The sequence below is a fragment of the Lampris incognitus genome, chromosome 8 (genome assembly GCF_029633865.1).
Source record: "Lampris incognitus isolate fLamInc1 chromosome 8, fLamInc1.hap2, whole genome shotgun sequence".
In the NCBI taxonomy this organism is placed as follows: Eukaryota; Metazoa; Chordata; class Actinopteri; order Lampriformes; family Lampridae; genus Lampris; species Lampris incognitus.
The window spans coordinates 16,914,465-16,927,015 of NC_079218.1; the positions used below are offsets into that span (position 1 = coordinate 16,914,465).

At 44.4% G+C, this 12,551-nt stretch overlaps 1 protein-coding gene across 1 annotated transcript in view; it reads right to left on the minus strand.

Annotated features, from left to right (window-relative positions):
• The window catches only part of si:dkey-175m17.7 (uncharacterized), a 57,784-nt gene extending 47,957 nt beyond the window's left edge, over window positions 1-9,827 (minus strand). Inside the window, exon 1 of the mRNA XM_056284214.1 lies at window positions 9,806-9,827. The gene's annotated coding sequence lies outside the window, so the exon portion shown is untranslated. The remainder of the gene's footprint in view (window positions 1-9,805) is intronic.
• Between the last annotated feature and the right edge of the window lie 2,724 nt (window positions 9,828-12,551).

Below are 12,551 nucleotides of genomic sequence, written 5' to 3' on the forward strand. Positions count from 1 at the left end.
TTCCCAAAAAAACCCTAATATGCTGAGAGGGGAGTTGTGCTGTGGAAAATGAAGGACCAAATATTGAATGAGGTTTTGTTAATGTTAACACAAACAGGGATTTTCTTACAAATATCAGTGTCAAACAAGCAGCGACCAAACAAAAGCATTTTAATCATGAGGTTTTTTTTGGAACACATGGAAAGGTTTGGGCAATTCTCGGCACATTTTCCCCAATTAATTGCCAATATATTGGTGAGTCTAGTTAAGGAATGTGTCAGTAAACAAATCTAAGATGAGCAGCTTAGCAATGGAAAGCAGCACAGAGAGAACATTTGCTGTTGTTCTTGTTTATTAACTATGTTGTATTTTTATTTTCTTGTACTATTTTATCCTAGGATGCCTAACAACATCAAGCAAAGGGACTGTTGATGGAAACTAGCCTCTTAGCTAACTCGGGTACATTTACATTTGTTTCAAATGTTGATTAATGTACATTGTCCCTTCCCAAATAAATATTTAAATAAATAAAACATTTCATTTGACATGGAGTCCATAAGAGAAAAGCTGAAAGCAGTGATTCTATATTTTAACAAATTGCAGCTCTTCATGGTTGTATCTCAGCAGGGACATCAGGTTTTGGGTCGGTCAGTATGGCAAAATAAGGGTGTAGGCAGGCCCTAGAGAGTTGAATCAGTTCATCTGGATTAAACGTTTATTGACACAAACATTTCATCACTCATCTAAGTGACGTGTTGTTGATGCATGCTCAACATCCTGGATAGGGAGGAACGCTGGTTTGAACGGGGAGTCAAAGAGGCCATCTATGTGAAGAGGGAACGACCATCCCTGAACGGGGGGGCTAAGAGTACAGCTGTCACCATCTTACAATGCTGTGATTGCAAACATTCCCAAATCCTCTGTGGATAGTACACATGGCCATTGCACCTCTAGTTAATGGTCACACCCATATTCACATATGAAACTGATCGTTGGTTCCAGTTGCTATGAAACTGTATTGTGCTGTGTTGTTTATAAGGGGTGGGGATACCTGCAGTCAGTTTAGACTGAAGAGGTCACATATTTGAGTGATGAAGAGTATCTGTCAATAAACGTTGTATCCAAATGAACTGATTCATCTAAGTGACCTCTTCAGTCTCAATTGACTGCAGGTATCCCCACCCTTATAAACAATACAGTTGCATAACGCCCGAAACCAACGATCAATTTCATATGCAAATATGGGCGTGAGCATTAACTGGAGTTACAGTGGCCATGTGTACTATTCACACAGGACTGGGGAATAGTTGCAATCCAGCATTATAAAATGGTGAAAATGGTGACAGATGTACTCTTACGACAACCCTGGGTTCAGGGATGGTTGTTCCCTCTTCACATAGATGGCCCCTTTGACTCCCTGTTCAAACCATTGTTCCTCCCTACCAAGGATGTGCACTTCCTCATCCTTGAAAGAGTGGCCACTGGCCTGTAGATGGGTGCTGACTGCAGAGTCCTGGCCTGACGTGTTAGCTCTCCTGTGTTGTGCCATCCTCTTGGCCAGCATCTGTTTGGTTTCCCCGATATAAAAGTCACGGCAATCCTCCTGGCACTTAACAGCATGTACTATATTGCTCTGTTTGTGCTGGGTGTAGACAGGCTTCAATGGAATCGGTAGTTTTTGTTGCTTTGTTGTTGTCTTAAGCCTGTATTATTCAACTGAAATATTAACTGAGGAGAGGTTTCAAGTGCCATAGATTAAATGGTCTGAGCTGAGATTAGGGTAGCTGCCAGGTTCATGAACTATGTAGACTACTGCAGCAAGTCTACAGCAAACAATAAATATCTGACTCAGTATTGTTACTGGGCTGATCACTAAGCCGGATGTAGTCTTCTTTGTAATACACTTATTGTCTGACTTGTCAGGATAATTGGTCATGTTTGTGGCTGTGACACAGTCAAGTTAGATAAGCCTGTCAGGTAGGACGTCCAAAAGCTGTGTTATATAGTCTGCCGTGATGTCAATATCTCTTTGATGTACAGTGGATTTACATTAACATTTAGAAAGAAATAGCACAATATAGCACTATGAACAACGTGCTGATAGGTAATGTGTTAATGTTGTGTTTACATGAATGTGCCCATTCATTTTTGTGTGGCTTCATATTCATGTGTGAGTGGCATCAGTAAAAGTTTCAACAGTGAATAGCAAATTGTTATGCTTCCATTTCATTCTTATTAAAAAAAAATAGTTGCTAGCCTTTTGTTACTAGTGCCGCATTTGTAACAATGATTCCACAGTGTAATGGGAAACATTCATCCATTATCCAAACCGCTTATCCTGCTGTCAGGGTCACGGAGATGCTGGAGCCTATCCCAGCAGTCATTGGGCGGCAGGCGGAGAGACATCCTGGACAGGCTGCCAGACCATCACAGGACCCGCCCACACACACACACACACACACCTAGGGTCAATTTAGTACGGCCGATTCACCTGACCTACATGTCGTTGGACTGTGGGAGGGACGAAACAGGAGCACCCAGAGGAAACCCACGCAGACACGGGGAGAACATGCAAACTCCACACAGAGGATGACCTGGGATGACCCCCAAGGTTGGACTACCCCGGGGCTCAAGCCCAGGACCTTCTTGCTGTGAGGCAACCGTGTTAACCACTGCGCCACCGTGCCACCCAAGGTTAATAATAAGGCGTGTAATTTCTAACCACTAAACCTGTATGTATCAGGAGGCAGGAGAAATGCCAGTTCCTTCATATGAATAATAAGTGTATCGAATTGTGCGTGCATTATGTCAAGAACTACATGAAAATTCACACCACTCAATCTGAATTGCACATATGAATTTCACGTATCTAATGGTTCCAAAACGCAGAAGAGAAAAGTGTAAAAACCATCCCGTTTATGCTTACAAGTCACTTACATCCGCCGGCAAAGACAGAAACAGGAAGCGTTGGTGGGGGATTAAGAAAAGGAAGGGCAAATGCATGCGCATTTCTAAATCACACATTAACGATTAAGGGGGAAATTAAAGTATGTCACGATATGCAGCAGTTTTAATGGCTTCTGAACTGAAACCCATGCAAGCATGACGAGATTAAAAGTAAAATAGCTCAGATGAAATATATCAGTGCCTGAGTTAGTTAAGGGGTCGCTATAATTGCACTGTTAAATACCACCCTGCCAGCAGAACAAAGATAACAGACAGCCGCCATAGTCAAGATAGAGAGAAGAAATGCACCTAGACCTCTATTTTAGCCTACCCATTGAAGGCTCAAATGGCCAACCTAAGTGTGTTTTCTGTATCTAGAAGAACATTTGCAATATGTTGTTTATTTCCTCGTAAAAGGCAGCCGAGCAGAACCGTTCTCTCTGGTTTATCACAGAACACCGTCTGAAACAACCCCTTCGTTTGCCAAGCGTGTAAATGTGTACGGCTTTGTTTTGATGACATTGATACGGGGACACGTTAACACCTCATCAATTGACGGTGCAGAGGACAGCGCGACACTATAAAGCACAAGGGGACAGACGGTGCAAGACGCACAGTGTACAACAGACAGCAGACTGTATCACTCAGCAAATCTACAGATGCATTCGGGTTGCATTCACACGTTATCGCTGCAGCTGTAGAGGAGGAACTGGGGGCGACGGTTTTCCTGGGAGGAAGCTGCTGCGGTGTCAGGTGTTGTCTGAGAACAGATGGGTTGCCTGGGTGTGCCGGATTAGTGGCAGTCCTTGCAGGGCCTTTGTTGCCCCCTGGCATCGTGCAGCTCTCTCATCAAACACTCGCTCAGAAGTGTGGACGAAACAACGAAACTTTTCCTGGAATTACTGTAGGATGCTGCAGAGGACACGGGGCCTGAGGAAACTTTGGATTATCGACAAGTAAAACTGGTTTCGAGTCTCTTTGGCTGTTGCAAGGACATACACTTTTGTTGCATCCTCTTATTCTTATATTACGTATCAGTGTTTGCTTGTTTTTTTTGTCGAACATAAGAGTGCTGGCGATGGTCACTTGAGCTTGAGGGACTCAGCTGAGTTCACAGCCCAGGTGAGTGATGAGAAGGCTGGCCCCTTAAGAAAACAATCCTCACCTCCGCGTCTTTTTTTGTTGTTGTTGTGGGCTCCCCCTTTTTTTTTCTCCCCAATTGTACTTGGCCAGTTACCTGACTCTTCAGAGCCGTCCCGGTCGCTGGTCCACCCCCTCTGCCAATCCAGGGACGGCTGCAGACTACCACACGCCTCCTCCGATACATGTGGAGTCTCCAGCCGCTTCTTTTCACCTGACAGAGAGGAGTTTCGCCAGGGGGATGTAGCGTGTGGGAGGATCATGCTATTCCCCCCAGTTCCCCCCCGAACAGGCACCCCGACCGACTAGAGGAGGCGCTAGTGCAGCGACCAGGGCACGTACCCACATCCAGCTTCCCACCCACAGACACGACCAATTGTGTCTGTAGGGACGCCCGACCAAGTAGGAAGTAACACGAGGATTCGAACTGGCGATCCCCGCGTTGGTAGGCAATGGAATAGACTGCCACGCTACCCAGACTCCTCCATGTCTTTGAGCAGGTTTAGGCAATGGTTTTTGGCGGCACCCCATGATGTGAGGAAGTCCATCTTTCTCCTTTACATGGCCTCATTGTTGTTGGTGGTGACGCCCGACCACGGCTGCGTTTGCAACTAAAAGCATAACCAAACTGACAGACAACTGGTGGTAGGAACAGTACAGAGTATGGGAGGAGTGGAGGACGTGCACATCCCTCACTAGACATCAACAGGTCTGACAGGTGAGGTCCCGCTCGCATAAATCGTGCTTTATCTGTCATCAGGGCCACCCACTGACTGAAGAGTTGACTTTCAACAGGGACAATTCGCTGCAGAGCATTTACAATGTGATGGGGTTGAATGAAGAGCTGAAAATCAATAAGGGTCCTCCACATGGACCAGTCATACCCAGGTATTTCAAATGAAACGACAAATTGACTGCGTAGTTCACTAATTTGTTCTAAAACTATAAAGGGATTGAGGACAACGTCTGTGAGACACGTGATAGCATAGTACTAGGCCCTCGGAGGTTTTTAATTCACGAGAGGTCAGTGCCACCAGCATGTCACTAAGCCATGCTACCCTGTTATTCTAAGTCAATGTGACAACTGTTGGATAGTCATGAAGTCCATCCATCCATCATCCAAGCCGCTTATCCCAATCGGGGTTGCGGGATGCTGGAGCCTATCCCAGCAGTCATTGGACGGCAGGCAGACACCCTGGACAGGCCGCCAGACCATCACAGGGCCAACACATTCACACATAGGGACAATTTTGTATGGCCGATTCACCAGACCTACATGTCTTTGGACTGTGGGAGGAAACTGGAGCACCCAGAGCCCACGCAGACATGGGGAGAACATGCAAACTCCACACAGAGGACCACCCGGGACGACCCCCAAGGTTGGACTACCCCAGGGCTTGAACCCAGGACCTTCTTGCTGTGAGGCGACCGCGTTAACCACTGCACCACTCGTCATGAAGTCAAAACATAATAATCAGCCAATAACCTAATAAATATTGAGATAACTTCTCCACTCATGAATATTATTTAGTCCTCTGATGGGTTATTGCATTGTTAAATGAGGTAAACCCATAATGAAGTAAAATTGTAATTATCAGGAAAGTGAAAACAGCTGTGACCTGTGAACGAGGCTAAAAGGCAGCAATATTCAAATGGAGAAGGTAAATAACCTGAAATTCACCGTTTTACCCACAAAAATGGGTTTGTGGACAGTAAAGAACATTAAGCATGCTCCCTTTTTTTCTATGCACCACCCGAATTCCACTTTAACTTCCTTGATGGAAGGAGCATGGGATTTAAGAGTTGGAGACTCAGAAACCAGATATTTGACTAGTTTTTGTGAGTCAGGTAGAATTATTATGCTCAGTTGATATCTACTGTGATCAGCCTGTTTTAAAATCTATGTATTAGATCTAACTAATGTAATTTTTCCATCTCCATGGTCACAATGAAATCTGAATTAAAAGTATTTTCAATGTCTCACTGTGTGGCTCTCCCAGATTTCTAGCTCGAAAAGAGAGCAGACTTCTCCGTTTTTTTTTTTTTACTATTGAATCGAATGATAAATTTAGAGAAACGCAATGAAAGGCGCACTCTCTCTATACTTACACGGTGACAGAAGGATGGTAATTATAATTATTTTTAAACATGGGTGGCGTGAACTTGAACCCATCCTATTAGTGAACCATAAATCCCACAGCGTGCAGATATTCTTACGTCAGCCAGCCGCTCCATTTAAATTCATTGAGGTAATCTGATATCACATTTGCTGGGAAGTGAGACAGGATTAGAACGATGCGTGGCCATGTATTGTTTAAAGTATGTCAAGAGAGAAAGAGTCTATAAACCCATTTTGGCACATGTGTCCTCTCAACACCGGAGAAGAGTTTCCTCAGAGGGGTAGCAGATAGATTGACAGATCTACTGACAAAACAAAAATAAACTATTTTTATACATCAGCGAAGAGAGAAGGAATTTCAGATTTGTCTGGGTGCTTAAAACAGACGAGCAAAATTTGGCATCGAATTCTCCATGTATTATCGCAGGACCTGGCTGAGTACTAAACCTTTTGTAGGTTGCATTTCAGTTCTTCAGACTACCAAAAATCATCAAACGTCTCGGTAAAGCCTATTTCACCAAAAGACAATATGCGGCACAGAATCATAAAACTGCAAAGCATTGCATTGCCTAGACCCTGGTGCCACAGCAGCATGCACCATCTCCCCTGTAGCTTTCACTGAGGTTATGGTGGTAATCATCCGGTCATCTGATTGAGTGGTCTGCAGAGAAGGGCTCACCTCTCACCCATCATGACATGTATGAATGATTTCTCATCTACAGCACCATCGTGCAGACAAGGTTGCTTGCCAAGGTGAGAGACAGATGCCCTTGAATGAGAGTTATGCCCCTCGATGATGCCACTCAGCAGCCAAAAGCAGAAGATTATCAATCGTGCTGGGCAGCTTCCAGGTTTGAATGTGTGCAGCTGTGATATCAACCAGCGCTCCCAGGATAAACAGAGGTTTAAATCCCGTATAGAAGTCAAATCGGTGTTGACATAAAGCTAAGGGAGACTATATACACACCCTCGGTGGCACAGTCAAAATTATTCATGATCCTATAGCTTTGTCAAGATCCGAAGCATGTATTTTTGCAGATTTGTGCGTTTAGGCAGTTCCATAGAGGAGCCTGAGGACAATCTTCAAACACACCTGAAAATGATGATGATGATGATAAAGAAAACTAAGTTATTGTTCACAAGTTCAATTCTTATAAGTAGCAGTGCATTAGAAGGAACAGTACCGTAAGTGAAGATGGGCAATTTAAAAGGCTGAGGCCAAATTATTGCATGTGATTTGGGGACTATAGGAGCCTTTTACATGAACGGGGGGGATTGAAAGGTACTTTTCAAAAGGAAAATATATCTGCTCAGTCCTAATTAACTTATTCTTGGTTAAATTAGCTACTTCATGATCAGGACAATCTTAAAACCAAAAATCAAATGAAACTGCAGAGGCCTAACAGATTGTGTGATACTGAAAAGAAAGCCAGTCAAGGGTATGCTGTGGAGAAATACTTGAGTATATATACTCACGCCAGACTAAAGTCCTAAATAATAACCAGAGACTTACTTGGACCAGAGGGAAATGTCCTCACTAAAGTCTGACTGGTATTTGATGACAAGAGACTTTCTTCTGAAGGGACATTTTGACTCGACATGAGAAGTCTTGTGTGCATAAGCCTGTCACTACATCATTTACCATCGACTGTGGCCTGTTCAGCCTCACACTCTCATATAAGAGCTTTCCCAGCGACAAGCTACCAAGAGGAAGTCAAAATAATTACATGGATTGATTTGATTGACTGTTTTCCACTTCCCAATCCCAGTAGTTCGCCTTGCCCAGGTTAACCAATCAAGTGGCACGTCAACAGTCGGATTCGGTCCCTTCCCTTTGCCGCACAAACTGCCTGAATGCCTGATGCAAAATGTCTCGCCCTCGGGATAAAGCCTAATCTCTGCAAATCCTACAGCGAAGTATCCGCATCGCCTATGTACGAATATAGCCCTTTTCTCAAGTTTAAGTTTTTGCTGTGGCAGTTTCCGACTGAGGATTTGTCAGAAGTGCACACCATAATTCAGGTGACAAGACTCCAATATCACCTACAATGTGTGTTGAATTTTGACACATAAGGCTTAGATCAGCGACAGTCGAACATGTGCCATGATTTCCCCTGTCTGGTTGAAAGTGGTACCTGGTGAAATCAGTGGTTGTAATGTTGGGTTGTAAAGAAAACTTACATAATTACGGCACACGACTGACAAAACTCACAAATCTCAACAGTAAAATATTTTGATTTATGGTGCTGTGCTTCACTGTGACTCTGAATATCCTTGAGACGTGGGCCATATAACTAGCGTACTGTACCTTAACTGAGAATGACTTGTACGCATAATGTCTTGGTTCGCCATCATATTATTGGACTTCACTCATTGAATTACTCCATGTAAGCAAAACTGACCCTCCCAATGTAGGCAGCCGGACTCCTGTATTCAAAAGTAAATAAAGAGCTGCTGATGGATCCTCCGCCTAAACGGCTAAAAGTTTCCTCCAGGCACAGCTTCCCCATACCTTCCTGCTCGCGTAAGGGAATCGGACATCATCTCAATACTTGCCTCCTAAATCCGCACCCAAGTATTGTGCACACTCTGTGATTTATAATAACCCCTACCTTAAAAGGACTTCATCCCTTCACTCAGCTGTGGTGCCGCTGAGCCCTTCTTTCACATTTAATCCTCAACCCTGTGGATCTGCCCCGGGATTGACCCTCACCAAGCGAGCTAACAAATCAACACGTGCATGCTTGGATCTGTAGATATAAGATATCTCTCTCTCTCTCTGTCGCTCTCTCTCTCTCTCTCTCTCTCTCACATACAGTCGGATACTTTGCCTTACTGTTTTCTTCACCCCTTTTCCAAAACAACTGCTGGTCATCGCTGTCTCCTTTAGCTGAATAAATAGTATAGTGCAGCATCAGCTCTCTCTGCTGCATCATATGGGCACAACCTCAGGGAGAAAACCAAGCCAGAATCAGGGCTGTTTGGAAAATACCTACAGGTAAGTGAGTTTACGCCACTCATTGCGTCACGTTGTGATCCACTAGATGGCGCAGTGCCCAGTGCCCCCGCATTATTTGACATCTTGGCAGCGCAGCCTCTTTGAACCTAAAACCACGATGAAGGAACGGGCAGATGTATAATAGCGGCGCTGATGGAGGCTTGCAGGGCCCAAAGCCAGCAAAGCCGGCCCTGTCTGTCGCTTAATACATCTAGCTCGGATATGAGTTTGGATGCACAACTTGTCACTTGGCGGTTTCGTATAACTGCGTAGTTTTGTCCTGATAAATATAATACATGGCGATCCCTTAATAATTTTTTTTTTAAAACAACTCGTTGATCCTTCGCCGGTCAGTTAACCTGAACGGCGAAATTTGACACGGCGACGCATGTGTTGCCCCACATTACCTACCGTGTTGGGGCATCATCGCAAACAAAAGCAGCAACAACAACAAAAAAAAAAGCGCCGGTTCTTGAAAAGGCGATTTTCTTGTCGCCAGCATGAGACGTGCGTATAGTTCAGCGGCAGTTAATGACGGCACTTGACACAGCAGCCAACGCAGGCCGATCCGGCGGCCGGCTATAAACGTGATATACACCATTTAAAAAAGGAAACTCACGTACATCAGGAGAGGGCGGCTCCGTGGGATATCCATCATTTATACGCGGGAGAGAAATCCTTAGCGTTTCTACTGTGGTCCGTGTAGGACGGTCCGGTTCATTGGTGTGATCCAGATGTGTACCCTACACCAGCCAACTCGTTTTCTGTGACTGTAAAAAAAAAAAAAATCTGCTGAGACTGGAAGACGTGCAACACCTCCCCTGCTCAAAACGCAGATAGGGAGATGGATAGATAATTGAACGCTTCCCTGCTGATAAAAGTGCTTGGCCAACTCGCTTCATGTCTCAGCTTGTGTCACTGTGTGATGAGACGTGGAGGGGGAGGGGGTGGTGGGAGGGGGGGTGGATGGATGTGATGGATGTGATGGGGAGGTGGGGTCTATTGTTTCTACAGCGCATGACGTCATTCCGGGCCAATGGCAAACGGAAGACGAGGAGGCGGCCAGCGTTGTGGCGTACTCAACACGTGTAGCCTCCAACAGAGAGAGAGAGAGAGAGAGAGAGAGAGAGAGAGAGAGAGAGAGAGAGAGAGAGAGAGAGAGAGAGAGAGAGAGAGAGAGAGAGAGAGAGAGAGAGAGATTTGATTTTTAAAAAGTGACTTTTATTTTAGAAAAATACAATCATATTCAAACCACAAGCCAATAAATAAAATTCCGTAGAAAATAAAAGGTAAATCACATCAATTCTCCAGAAAAAACAAGTTGGTCATCTTTTACTGAGCACAACACTTCCCTGTAAGCCCAGATAGCACTGAATTGCTGGGTATCTTTCATTTCTTTGTAATAATTGAAATCAAGAATCATCCTGGCTTTTACCATTCTAGTAAACAGCAGCTTTACCTCAGTGTCTACTGAGTCTTCTATCTTTCTTTTTCTGCTTATATATATGGCCAGTTTCGCTTGTCCCAGGATGAAATTCATCAGTTGACATTTGTCTTTCACAGTATGTTTATACACAAACCCCAGAATGAAAGTGTGCTTGGAGAAAACCTCCCCTACCTTTCTGAATAAACTCTCCAACAACATGAACAGTGGTACCAGGCGCACGCACTCCAGGTAACAGTGGAAAACAGTTTCTTTGTAAGGGCAAAAAATACATTTATCACTCACACCCTGACCAATAACAGAGAGAAAAGCATTAACTGCTACTATCCCATGCACAATCCTCCACTGCAAGTCAGCAACCTTCTTTGTTAATGGCGGTTTATATAAACCCCTCCAAGCAGGTCTGACATCGAGAGAGAGAGAGAGAGAGAGAGAGAGAGAGAGAGAGAGAGAGAGAGAGAGAGAGAGAGAGAGAGAGAGAGAGAGAGAGAGAGAGAGCGAAGATGGGGGGGGGGTTATGGGCAACCAACCTCACGATGGTATGGGGGCATTCAAGCTACCAGGGTAGTCGTAAATGTAATAAAAGCCATCCATGTTGCATTATATTTGCGACTTGGTAGCAGTTGCTTTTTTTGTGATGTTAACGAATTGCAAACAAGGCAGCGTGCCTGGATGGGGAGCATCATGACAAATGAACGGTGCACTTCAGTAGGCAGCCGTGATTCTGACAGCCTGTGCACAGAAATACCTAATATAGTCTATGCCTTTGATTTCGTTTGTCCCTTATTTCTATTTTTTATCACGCGTGCATACACCACGCTGCGCGCGCGCACACGCACACACACATACATATATATATATATATATAAATATAATCCAGTGAGTCAAGTAAATTCCTTATGAGACAGTACAAGCCTGTTTCATGCCATAAGCAATCATCAGCTTTGCTTATGGCATGAAACAGGCTTGTACTGTCGCATAAAGAAATTACTTGACTCGCTGGATTATTTTGCTTCTTATTTGGTGAGCACTTTTCCTGCCGCTGAGTGTTTCTTTTAACAAAGTTATATATAAATATATATCTAAACAAAAAATTCTTGCCTTATAGCTGAAATGCTGGATTTTCTCCATTAATGAATAGTTATTTCATCTATCTGGACTGAAGTGGGGCGGCTGGCGGTTAGTACTATTGCCTCGTAGCATGGAGGTCCTAGGTTCAAATCTTGGCCCTGGTCCTTTCTGTAAGGAGCATGCATCAAGACACTTTCTGTAAGGAGTTTGCATGCATGCTCTCCCCATACTGCAGGAACTCCGGTTTCCTCCCGCAGTCCAGATACATGCAGCCTAGGTGGATTGGAGAATTGAAAGGGTTAAATTGTCCTTAGGTGTGAATGTGAGTCTGAATGGTTGTGCGTCTGTGTTCACCCTGTGATGGACTGTGCAGAGTTGGCCCTGCCTTGGGCCCAGTGCATACTGGGCTAGGCTCCAGCACCCTCCGCAATCCTAACCAGGATAGGCGGATATAGATAATGGATTGGTGGACTATGGAGTCAGGTTACATAATACTAACTGGCATCTTTACCATGGCTGCAGACACTCTCCGTATACCGCTGTTGAAATACTAGACCGAGCAGGGCGAGCACTGGTGCGGTGGCAGCATTCCTACTCAAACAGGAAAATAAACTGAAACATGATGTTGATGTGTTGATGCTTCTTATGGACAGGTAATCTAGCAATTTTACAATCAATATTACAGTAAAACAGTGCTCCCATATAGTTTGATGACGTTTGTACATTTGTAATTCATTAGAGAGACTCTGTTAGGTGTGGTCTGAGGATGTAATTTCTACAGGGTGGGGGGGAGTGGCAGTTTCCGCTGAGCTGACAGCACACAAGCAACAACAACTGCTACACCATGTGTGTAC